Source organism: Corvus brachyrhynchos, unplaced genomic scaffold, assembly GCF_000691975.1.
Source record: "Corvus brachyrhynchos isolate BGI_N302 unplaced genomic scaffold, ASM69197v1 scaffold239, whole genome shotgun sequence".
NCBI classification, from domain to species: domain Eukaryota; kingdom Metazoa; phylum Chordata; class Aves; order Passeriformes; family Corvidae; genus Corvus; species Corvus brachyrhynchos.
In genome coordinates, this window is record NW_008246057.1 from 4,417,521 (window position 1) to 4,429,972 (window position 12,452).

The 12,452-nt window shown below is 37.9% G+C and overlaps 1 protein-coding gene across 2 annotated transcripts in view; it reads left to right on the top strand.

Moving 5' to 3' along the window:
* Positions 1–348: 348 nt before the first annotated feature.
* The window catches only part of CPNE8 (copine 8), a 67,569-nt gene continuing 55,465 nt past the window's right edge, over positions 349–12,452 (top strand). The window contains exons 1-3 of one of the 2 annotated variants that reach the window (XM_017746015.1): positions 349–407; positions 3,072–3,112; positions 9,673–9,719. The gene's annotated coding sequence lies outside the window, so the exon portion shown is untranslated. Of the gene's footprint in view, positions 408–3,071; positions 3,113–7,787; positions 7,858–9,672; positions 9,720–12,452 lie in introns of those variants that run through there. The other variant, XM_017746016.1, reaches the window with a different exon arrangement.

A 12,452-nucleotide genomic window follows, 5' to 3' on the forward strand; every position in this document is an offset into this window, starting at 1 on the left:
GTTTATGTAGAAATGTTCTTAACTCTCCGATTACCCCAGAGCAGCTAATAGCTGGTGAGGAGGAACATTCTTAAAAGAAGTATTATAGATTCTTACCTTCTTTTAATGCTGTTCCCATGGTGGCTGCTTTTGCAGCTGCTGGAATAAAAGTGTCAGGATAGACTGAGCTTACAGTACCAGGCCAGTCTTTATGCTAGTATGTATATAGGAAAATAGAGGGGAACAAGATTTAAAAAGGAACACAAGAAGAGTAGAAAATATCTAAAGAACTTGAAGCACATTAACTTAGTATTAACATGACTAAAATTGCTTAATCCTAATCTGCAGGGACAAGCTCTAACATACCAATTATAAGGTCACTGTATAGTCATCATGCAGAGGAATTAGAATTGCTTGGAATTCTAATGGTGAGTATGATCCAAAATCTAATGTGCTATTTCTTTCATATAACTCTAATTATGAGGTTTTATTGCAATTCATTTTGGGATAATCCAATTCTAATTACCAGGAATTAATGGTGTATCTAGGTATGTATAATTAAAGAGGAATAGGAAGCAATTTTCGTTTTGGGTTGGCAATTCTGATATTGCAGAACTTGCTACACTGTCTTTTAAAGCAGTTTGTAGTAAGTGTTGTCAAATACTGACTTGGGTTCACTGATTTTCCTAGGTTTCTTAATACTTCCAATTGATATTTACATGATTTTTGTTTGGGTAGGATACAGTTTCGCTGAGTATAGTTGTATGTGTAAGAATTACACTTCTGAATGGACTAGAGAAATTGTGAAGAATTAGTGTATGCAGAATTCAGGTTCATTCACAAACACTAATATTAAAGCTAGTGCCTGCTTTGGCTAGATTAAATAAAACAGATCTGTCCAATGTTCATTTAAAGCTATTTTTTTGTTCATATTGCTTGTTTTGAAAGGTGAACTTAGCAATACCTGAATTTGGAATACGGTATCTTTTCATTGTTGAAGTCTTAAGTGGACCACTTAGAACACCTGTATTGAACAAAATATTCATACACTTTTCAGCACTGTTCAGTAGCACGAAGATTATGTGATTTAGATCTGAATGAGAGTAGTAATTGGTGACCCTTGAAGAGGCTCTATTAATTACTAAAAATAATAAGCTATAAGGGATGTAAACTGGTTATTTAATCCTTTCTTTTGCTCTGGGGTAGGATCAAAGAACTTACTAGAATTTGTAGCTCTGTGACATATTCTTGAAGGCAATGGGGATTTCACATCATGTCTGCCCACCTTTAACAGTGAAAGATGGTAAAACAATGGAATAAAGTTCAGCTTCTGTGCCTGCAGTGCAGAAGATTCAATTTATGGTTAAACCTGTTCCTACTTGCTCTGTCTATATTGAGGTCAGCTTCAATTTGTAGCAGGGTTTCTTTCCCTCATAGATACAGTCTTTATACTTCCGATTATTTCTGTTTTCACTGAACTCCAGTGGCTCCATGTCTGTATTAGATTGCAAGAAATTGGAGTGTCCAAAACATTATTGCTTGAATTGAGTGTTTGCCAGTGTTATGAAGACCAGACAATTAGTCTAAAGTGGCATTTTTTGTTTGTGTATTCCAGTATGCCTTTTTCCCAAAGGTACAAGGCTCCTGACTTGCATTCAGTTTGTGGTCAACTGTGATGTCTAGGGCTATTTTTGACATAACTGCTGTATATCCAGCTACGTGTAGCTATGCTGCATTTTTGCTGTTAATACCTTCCAAAGTTTAATAGCTCTTTGTTGTCCCTGTTCGATGCCATCCTGTTTTCAGAACATTTTTCTAGTCTGTCAAGATAATTTTAAAAATTTATTTAATTTTTTTTTTTGAATGATGAAATGTTGGTAACGATTCTGAGAATGGTTTCTGGTCAGTCCTGATTCTTCAGAATTGTTAATTTAAGTCCATTCATCTGTGTATGATTTGCAGCTGGCTGAAGTGTGGTTACGATATTGGGACTGCATTCCATAACAAAATTAGTATTTTTTCCTAGGTATTCCGTGGACAATTAGAAGAATTTTAGTTTTGATGCATGTCCTATGTGTGGATCATTTCTCTTTACCTTACTTGTCCATGACAGATTCTTAGAGATACTTCCTGATGGCTCTGAAATCTTACAGCCATTCTTTTAAATAAAGTCTAATGTTTTTGGGTTGAACTGGCGAGTTACTCTCTGGTAGACATTTGCAATTTAAAGGCATTTCTCTTCCCAATGCCTGTGTACTAGTTTGAAAACAAACTAGTGGGAGACACCAAGTCAGAATAACAATTTAATAGGGAAATAAAAAGGAGGGGGGAAGAAAAAATAAAGGCGGATAACACTGTTTCAAACCGACAGAGTCAGGACACAACCTGGCACTCTGTTAGTCAGCGTGGTGGTAGCAGTCTGGTAGAATGGTGGCTGCAGTCCTCTAAAAGTGGTGATCCTGTAGTAAAGGGGTCTGCTCTTCCTCAGAAAGTCCAGTGGTGGCTATGTAGCTCCTGTCCTCTGGAAATCCAGTGGGAAGGTTGTCTCTGGTGTTCAGAGTCTCAGATTATATCCACGATTGGTTCCTCCCTCTGGGTGGAGCATCTCACAATGGGGTAATGAGTCATGAGGCCAAGTGTTGATGAGGCTCATTAACAGAAGATAGTCCGGAGGGAGTTCTCACTGAGTCATGGGGCAGGACAATGATGGGCCATTAACAGAAAGATAGTCTGGGGGAGGAGGCAAGGAAACACTGCCCCACCTGATTTCAACAGCTCATGAGGATGGTAATAGAATACACTGCAACCCAGGACAGCCCGTTACGTGTACATGTAATGTACATGTGGTTGCTTTTTGATTCGTGGTATTGGAGTGTATGAGCCACAGTTTGTTCAAATCCAGAATGGATAATAAAATGAAATGTAAGCTGACTCCAGTGTTAATGCTGATTAAGTCTTGTATATTAGGAGGGCAGAAGACTAAGCTGGCTCTTGATTAAAAATGTTAAAAACGTATATGCATTGGTATCTGATTTGAATCTTTCACAATTTTTTTATACCTAAGATTATTTTTATCTTTTTTTTCCTTATAGAAATCTTTTGGACAGAGATACATTTTCTAAATCTGATCCGAGTGAGTATATAGTATTTTATTGTTTATTCTTCTTACCTATTCTAAATGTGCAAACACCGGAATAAAATTAGGTGGGTGATTTTCTTCAGTGTCAGTTATGTTTACATTGTCTTTGTGACAGTTAATTAGAATAATTAAGTTACACTTGAATAAGTTACAGTTATAATTAATGCTATGTGAACTGGAATTTTAAAGACTGTTTTTAATACTGCTTTCCTGAGCTAAATAGTCCCTTACTTAGCATGCAACCCATTCAAAGTTTCCTAAAATTAATAAATTCTGGAAAGTTGGGTTGCTGTTTCTTTTTTAGTATATGTTGTTTTAGAACTTTTTCAAAGCTATTAGGCAAAATACTAAATAAACTAGAAACATTTGTTGCTGTTAGTACATACTGTCCACTAATCTTTGAGTCAAATGCTGAAAAATAAAATTGAGTTAATTAATCTCTGGGAAGCACTATCTTTCCTGATCAAAAATGGTATGATGGTTTTGGAATTAATCTCTTCAGAATTGTAAGCCAGTGACACTCACTTTTCTCATAAGCTGTATTATGACTGGATCCCCCAAAACTCTCATGTCTGTGAATTTATGATGGAACTTTTGATTTAAAATTCATTGCTATCTTCTTGTATTAGATGCTTTGTAGAAACTTTAGTCAAGGAACCAAGATAACAAAAAATTTCCTTTCTTTTCTGATAATGTTTATCAGAGGAGTTCTGTAGTGTTAATAGACCAGTCCTTAGGTTGTGGTGTCATCTTGTCTCCCCTACAACTCTCCATTTGCTTTTATCTATAAGTTCAATTTGTGTTTGTAAGCCTGGGCTTTTCTTCCTTAGGATACCATATATTGTGCTTACTGACATTGGAAATAACCCAAGACACATATACTTGTATCATGTGTCTGAACATGCAACCATGTCCCGATATTTGAATACTGAGTCATGTAGCAGTACGAAACATTTGAGTACTTTTGGTAGAGTATATGTTTCTATTCTGCATCAAAAATTTCTTGAGAGAGATTCCACAATACACTTTTGAAGGGAAAAGCTTCTACTTCCTGGGGAAAAACTGCAAGAAGTTAGGAGTACCTTTGAGATTTCTAACCTATAAAGCTTTTTTTTTTAAAAAAAAACCCCAACAAACTAGGAGACATAGGCAATACCTTGCCTCTGGTGTAGGGAGATCACACAGAAACAAAACTGAGTGTTTTGCATATTAATAAAAATTTTTAGTTGGCTAAAAAAGCAGTAAAAATTAGGGTTGGATTAGATGATCTTCAGAGGTCCCTAACAATTCTGAGAAAGAAGACCCTCAGTTAAACTGTTTTGAAGAGTGCTCAGTGACCTATTGCCCTCTCTTGAATTCAGAGAGCTCTCATACTGGCAAAAGTGATAAGGTGTCTACAGTTTTTAAGCTCAGATATTATTAAGGACAAGTGCTTGAAGTTTTTTATCAGCTAGGGAACTCTATTTGGCATAAATCGCAGGGTTTGAGTGGCAGGGGCGTGCGGTGTGACCTGTGTGGGAGAAGGCCATGCACAACCCTGTGACAGTCACAGCTGGTTCCAGTCAGCTCTGAAAACCACATGAGCGGCGCTTGCCTGCCAGAACTTCTGCCAGCCAGGGGAGCGCACAGTGCCCTGCTCAAACGTAGCCCAGTAAAAAATGTGTCAGCAGTTGCGAGCTAGAGGCAGAGCTGCTGAGGTTGCTGCCCGAGCTACAGTGCTGGAGATGCTTTCTTGGGAGGAGATGCTCCATGCAAAAGGCTCTGTAGCCTGTGCACAGCCCGAGAACGCACAGGTGGGCGAACCAAAGTGATCGTGGCTGGTGGGTGACCCCTTCTGGGGAAAACATGGAAACAAAGTGGCAGGAAAACCAAAAGAAATCTTAGTATCTATTTTAAAATATTTCTGAGAAGTAAACTGGTGGTATTTTTTAATGGATTCAGAGTATATGGAAATATTTTTAAAGTATCATGAACTTGCTTATCAATTTGCAACATACTGCTTTTTCAGTTATGGTAAATAGCTTATTTAAAGCACTCAAATTGGTGGTGTGCTTTAAAGATCTGTTCTCCAGCTATGAGTACCCAGGTATGCTGCCAGTCAGGCCTGTCTGTCACAGGGTAGCAGTATAAAACCATGGAGTACAGTAATACTGTCCTTGGTGAAGAGAGAAGAGGGAAACTGTTGGTTCTGGAAGTGCTCATACTGTATTTTCACTCAAGAAATTACTTGTCAGAGCAGCTTTGCTTTTGGGTACTCTCCAAACAGTGTACATCCAGTTTTAGTACTCTGCAGGTTTTTTTACTAGCCAGTTTAGTTTGTTTGCTTGTACTGTTCTTTAGTTGGCACAGAGATACGGTCCTGCTGTAAAATGGGGGAGTAGTATAAAAGGTTCTTGTTCTTTTGTATCTGGAAGTACAGCAGAACAACTTTCCTCAATGTCTGTGCACTTGGACAAAGGCCATTCTTATGCTGGTCTGTATACAGTAACTTTATTCTGTAGCTAAAAAGGTGTCAAAACCAGCGTTCTTCCACTCTCACAAGATCCACTTTTACAGCTACTGAATTTGCAGTACATGGTTCTACCCTCATACAGGGTAGAACCATGTAGAGTCATTCTGTATGTTGAGGTCTCATTGCATTTGGCTATGGCAGTTCTAATATGCTTTTTATACTCCAATGCTTTTAGCTAAGCATCATACTAATAGTGAAAATCCAATTTTATCTTCTTGGTCTTTCAAAGGGACACACATGAATGTAGTTGACTTCCATGTGAATATAAACAGCCTTCTCCTGAAATTAAAAAGGCACTTGTGATTTCTCTGGTTCTCTTAGGAGATATGCTTGGCCTGTTTTTGATACTGTAATTGCTACTCAGTATTCCAGTTCCGACCACTTCCCTGCAACCTAGAATATTCATGCCAAGAGGAATAACTGTAGAGATAGTAGATATAGATGGGACAGGCTTGGATAGCCCTTGTTCATGAAGTATTTTAAATAATACTGAAGCCTCTTACTGTCAGTGCTTTCTGCTCAGTGGAATCAAAGCAAGTCACATATACTGATTTACTGTAGCATTTGGACCATTCTGTTCTCCCAGTTTGGAGACCACTTTTTCTAGGAATATTTTTTTTTTTAAATCTACAGGTTTTGTATTTTTTATTTTCTTCTAGACAGCTGAGCTAAAGTCATGCTTCCCTGATGAGGCAGGAATAAGCCCTACAGAGGAGATACAGATTAATGATTTTGGCATGTTTCTTCTGTCTAATGATGGGCAGAATTGTTTTCTTCCTGTGCTCTGACAACTCAAGCTGAGCCCTGCAGAGCTGTGCTGGCAGCAGCACAGTTGGGATGGAATGTCCTCCTGTGGAGCCCTGTGGCTCCTGAATATGGATCATCAAAAGAGTCCAGTATGAAAGACTGAAGACATAAAAACTCTTCCCTGGGGAATCTCCCCATGGAGAATAGTAGCAAGAAGAATCTCTTGGCAGTTGGGACAAAGGGACCTTAGGGCAGCTCTGCCTAGAAGGTATAAAAGCTGGTCAGTGAAGAGTATTAGGGAGCCTTGCTAAAACTGGTACCATGAAAAGGTTTAGGTAGCATGGGGAAAAGGTCAGCTTTATTGTGGGTAAGTCTTCCTTGAAATGGAAGAGGTGTGTTGTTATGTTTGGGAAAACTGGAATGGGCAATGTTGGTGTAAGAGTAGTTGCCAGGCTAAAGGATAAGCATATATGCATTGAAGGGGAAGGGACCAGAGCAGATAAAGGAGGCCCAATCTATCTTGGAAAATAGGAAGATGCAGGCTATAACAATCTATAATATTTTGGGAACTGTATCTACAACAGAGTAATAACTGTTGACTTTCCCACCCTCTTCTTCATTGCAAGATTTAATTAAATTTACCTTGAATGTGACATTGTGGTATCAGTGTCCAGAGTTAAAAATTACTAAATATTAATATTCCTGACTACAGATGTAGATGTATCTTCTCTTGGAAGAGCTCATATGGCAAAGCCTTCCAAAAGGGTTTCTCAGTGCTGCTCTGAACTTTCTCATTGCTCCCTCAGTTTTTGAGATGATGAGAGAAAAACTATTTTTTCAGCTCTACCTTAGGATGATATAATGGCTTTTGAAATATTATTTACCCCACTTTATTCCTCCTTCTCCCACATGACAATGCTGTTAACTGTTTTTGCTTAAAAAACTGGTTGCTTCATAAAGCCCTTAATCTCTGGTTTGAGCACTTCAAGTGCTTTAGATCAACTTTACCATATTTATCTGCATTTCTCCAGTGGATATGACTTTGACGAAGTTTTTGATCATTGCAATTAGCGTATGAGGATTTTTACAAAACTCTTTCCAAGAGCCTTTAGAGATAGTGAATCTTAACATTGATGGAGACCAGTATCAGGGTTAGTTTCCTAAAATTTATGGGGTGAGTTTTAGAGGAAAGGTAGAAGAATTTGAAAAATTATTCTGAATTTACAAAGTATTTATCAGACAGACTGGAATATATGTCTTTCTTATAGCTTTCATTAGGTCTGACTTTTTTTTGAAATGTCAGTTTGAGATGGGTATGTGTATGTGTCCCTGTCAGACTTGCATACTTACAATAAAATATGGCATGAGATGATTGCTTATTAGGCTATATTTTTGTTATATTTAAAATAGTGGCTACATCTGCAGCCTAGAGGGGAAGACCTTATTGCAATCAACAACTTCCTCTGATCCCTTCTCTGTGGTGAGTGATCTCAGTGACAGGACCCAAGGGAATGGCCTGAAGCTGTGTCAGGGGAGGTTTAGGTTGGATATTAGAAAAAGGTTCTTCCCCCAGAGGATGGTTGGGCACTGGAACAGCTCCCCAGGGCAGCGGTCACAGCACCAGCCTGACAGAGTTCAAGAAGCGTTTGGACAATGCTCTCAGGCACATGGGGGGACTCTTGGGGTGTCCTGTGCAGGGCCAGGAGCTGAACTTTGATGATCCTGATGGATCCCTTCCAGCAGGGTCCCTTCCAGCTCAGGATACTCTGTGATTCTGCAATTCTAGATGTAAAGGGTAGTCAGAAGTTCAGTAACCTACATAACTTTCTTTAGCTGATTTCACAGCTTCTATTTCATTCTGTTTTCTCACATTTTCCCATTTCACTTCATTCTTCATGTAATACGCTTCAGCAGCCTACTCCAGAGAGTGTTGTAAAAATAGGCTTTTTGGTTTGGGTTCAGTCTACTATAAACAGTAACCAAAGGTAGGCACATAATTGCCAAGAGTTTATTTAGATTAAATGGAGAAAGACATCTCCTGAGAATTATTTTGAATTTTTTTTTGTAAAAGCTTTTTTTCATATACAAGACATCTTATTTAAAAAATAAAAGTGTTAACTTTGAGCTTCTATGTGAGCTAAAATAGTGAAATAGCTTTTTTCTGTTTCTCCTCTTATTTGCTACTGCCTAAGGGGATTTTTTTTTTGGTGTGGAGAAAATGCATTTCAAGTAAGAAAATGCAGTTAGAAAGTTGACTTCATTTCTGATTTGGTCTGTTGATCATTCTGACTTCACTGAGAACAAAATCAGACCTCTACTTTTGTTGTTTGAGGCTGCAACCTAAAACAGTAATATTTTTAACTTTCTTTTGAAAAATAATGATTGGCACAGGAAAAGAATTTGTTGAGGAAAAAAGTGTTCAAGTATCTGTATTTCTGTTGTTTAGAAAGGGATTGAAGAGGAGTTTCAGGTAAAAGTTGCTTTATGGTAGTTACCTGCAACTAGTTCCAAACTGTAGAAAATAAGGTTTATAGTGCTCTTTCAGTGCAAATGATCTGTACTTAAAATAGTGTTTAAAAGACCTGATAATGATCACTGTACCCCTGTCACCAGTCCCTGTGATGAAAGCTGCAGCTTAATGTGTAGTGAGTGCTGTACTGGAAATACAGACCGGAGTGAGACCTGGGGGATTGTTCTGCTCAGTCTTTCAGAATCAGGTTAGGTCAACAAATTCAATTGATTCCATTTTTTATCAGGCTTCAGTTTAAAAAAAATAAAGTATGCATATGTGAGATGCTTAAATATATATAAATAATTTGAAGTAAAATTAAAGGAAGAAAACCTGAGAAGTCTTATTTTTTTCCTTTTTCTGGTTCTATTTCCCCTGTTTCTTTTCAGTGGGGTCCTCACTTGTTTTTTTATTTTAATTTTCTTCTCTCTTGAATGAAGTATATTTTAGGGTAGTTGTGCATTAGATTATCTAGAATAGCTTGACCATCCACATTTAAAGAAGACCTGCTTTTATCCAGTTTTGTTTTTAAAGATTGGCAGGTGCTTGCTGGAGGTCAAGTGTAAGCGCTGCCTCCCATTTTAAGGCGCTCCATTTATTAGCTGATTTCTACAACAACTAGACCATATTGTCACCAGTCTGGTTAGGCTTGCTGACAGTTGGGGGAAAACATTACTGTTTGATTGTCCTAGTTACTAATTTCCACAGCAGAAGAGACTACAAAATTAGTTAATTTAAGGATATGTTAAAGTTTGAAAATAACCAAACTTTTTTTTCTTTTCACAGTCTGTGTTTTGTACACACAAGCCATTGGAAACAAAGAATGGAGAGAGGTAAGATGCATATTCATAGATGTATAAACCCTTTCAGTATATTTAAGGCTGGTCATTTGCTCTAGCAGAGGAGGTCATGTCATAGCCTCTTGAATGCCATGCTAGGCTTATGGGAGTTCTATGAACTAGCAAACACTTAGAACATTGCCACACTGATCTCAATTTCCATATCTATATCACACATTTCCATCAAAAGGGGAAAATAATAGAGAAAATACATGAGTTTCCCATTTTACAGTCTTCCTCAGATAAATTAAACCAGACTTAGCTGTTAATTTGGATAAGGTTTGTGGCTCTCAAGAAAGGAGGACACTCAAACAGTACATGATCTGTGGAAGAACTGAGCTGTGGTGATGGTCAGTGTCAGCAAAATTAGTCTGTAATTGTGGTGAAGATCTACCTTTGCTTGTGTAGTGTTTCAGAGAAGTTAGATGCTGCTGAATGGAGTGTACACTAGGTGACAAGGGAGGGAGGATATTATGCATAGGTTGGACTTCTTATCTATGTGTGTAAACAGAGAGATACGTCTTAAGAAACTAAATCAAGTACCTCAAAATTGGATACCTGCAGCAGATCAACATTTATAGCCTGGAACTCTGTCCCGGTTCTTAGTCATCTAATTTTTCTCCTCTGTTGTTACTCTTTGAAAGAACTGATAGCATTGGGGAAAAGGGTGGTCATCTTTCTACTGATAAAATACACTATTTACCTGCCTTCAGAGAGAATTGCTGGAACTGTTCTTCACTACAAGTGGATCACTGTGTGTCCGTGGGCTTTAATTATAGAGCCAAGAGTGGAATGTACTATCTTACTGATTTTCCCTGTAAAAGAGAGGAGGTCTGATACTGTTGTTTTCAGAACTGATATTTTCTGTGATTATACTGTATAAAATTTCCAGTGGGAGGTGACCAGGGACACAGAAAACAGACCTCTTCTCTTGTATTTGGTGTCCTTGCCAGTTGGCCAGAGAATTGTATTTTCTGCTTTGCTGAAACATGGTGGATGTGGGTTTCAGTCATGTCAAGAAGAGAGAATTTAATTTGTCTCATGCTTGGGGAAAAGCTCATATAACTGTGCAATGCATGAAACACTGTACCTATTTAATTTGTAGTTTTTAGCTAAATTGCTGCTCTCTGTTGTTCTTAAGTAGGTACTAGACATTCTCTCAGTACACCTACTGGATCACATTCCTCTGATGATTTGTATGAAGAAATGTCAGTTTAGGGACTCAAAATGGGAATTCACTAATTCATAATTAAATTATCAGATATAGTGGGCATACACAGGGTTCTAAATGTCTGGACAGCAAACTGTGAAAACAGCAGATTCTTAAGTCATTCAGGTTTCTAGGTGGCTTGGTACAGTTTGGTTGTCAAGCTTAGGTCATCACTCGAGCATTTGGGTCCTCTTCTGGTCCAGGAGAATTTTTTTCAAAATTTTGGCTTTTATTATTGTCTAAGGTTCATATGTAACTTGGTGGAATTTTCATACTTCTCTTGTGTAGCTGTTAAAAATGGTAAGTACTTGTTTTAATATTATAATTATCCTGATGGTAGGATGCTAATATAATCTTTCCTAGAAGTACGTATAAATAAAGAGGAAGTTTAGGAACTACAGGCATTAAAACAGACTTTCGACATTGCAGTTGCTAGAAAATCTGAGTTTTTTACTTTAAATCATAATTATCTCCATCTTGTCTATCAGGAGGTCCAGATATAAATATTTGCAACTCAGTTTTATGTTTACAGTTAGTGGAAAAAAGTAACATCTGGAGGGCAGTTCACCATACCTAATTTAGATGTCTGCGTTAGATCAGATGAGTCATTCTATAGAAATGCCTCCAAGAGACGATCAAAAGTCTAAACTTCTGACTATGTCAGATGTAAAGTTCCGTGAGTAGAATCCGTTCCTAGTATCTGTTACAACAGTCAAAATTAAGAGGTTGGCATTGTGGAGGGGCTTAGTCAGAACTGTGCTTTATATGTGTGGCATATTGTATTTATACCAGCAGTAAAAAAATTAAGGTGGTAGGTAGAAGATTAGTCCTTTTAAATAGTTACTTTGATTCTGTTACTTTCCCGAATAGTGTTTCTGAAGGTTTTTGCTTCTTGGCCATGTTAAGATTTTAGCTTTACACAGTTGTTAGTGGGGAAAGTAGGCCATGTGGAGAAATAATTAATCAGTAGCTATGTTATTAGTCATAAGTGACTGGATTATGGAAATAACCTCTTCTGCTTAAAAAGGCTATAGGTCATTGGGAAAACAGATTTTAAAAGGTGATTAATTTAGCTGAAAAGTATAGACTAGTGATTTTTAGAGAGCAGCATTTTGATGTCATAAGTAAGGTAAATTCTATTCGTAATTTGTCAGTTAAGTAATTAGTTATAGTAGTTAAATCATAGAATCATAGAACCGTTTTCAGAGACTGAAAGTAGTACATGCCTCAAACATTGGTATAAAGTTTTGCTCATTATAAAGAAGCTACAACCGAAGAAGCTTCAGGCCTGAAGAGTGGGACTTTGGACTGAAAGTCAAACTGTTGAGTAGATAAAGGGAAACGCATTGTTCAGTCATCTCAGGCTGAGGGAAAGGTTTGCATCTACAAAAGGCCAAAGCCACCAGCTGCGACTGTCCCCAGCTGAGTTTGGGGTCGGGGGAGAGCACAGCTCACAGAAGCCAGGTTTACACAGACTCCCCCCAACTGAGGGGGGAGGAGGAGGTTTTGGGTGCATG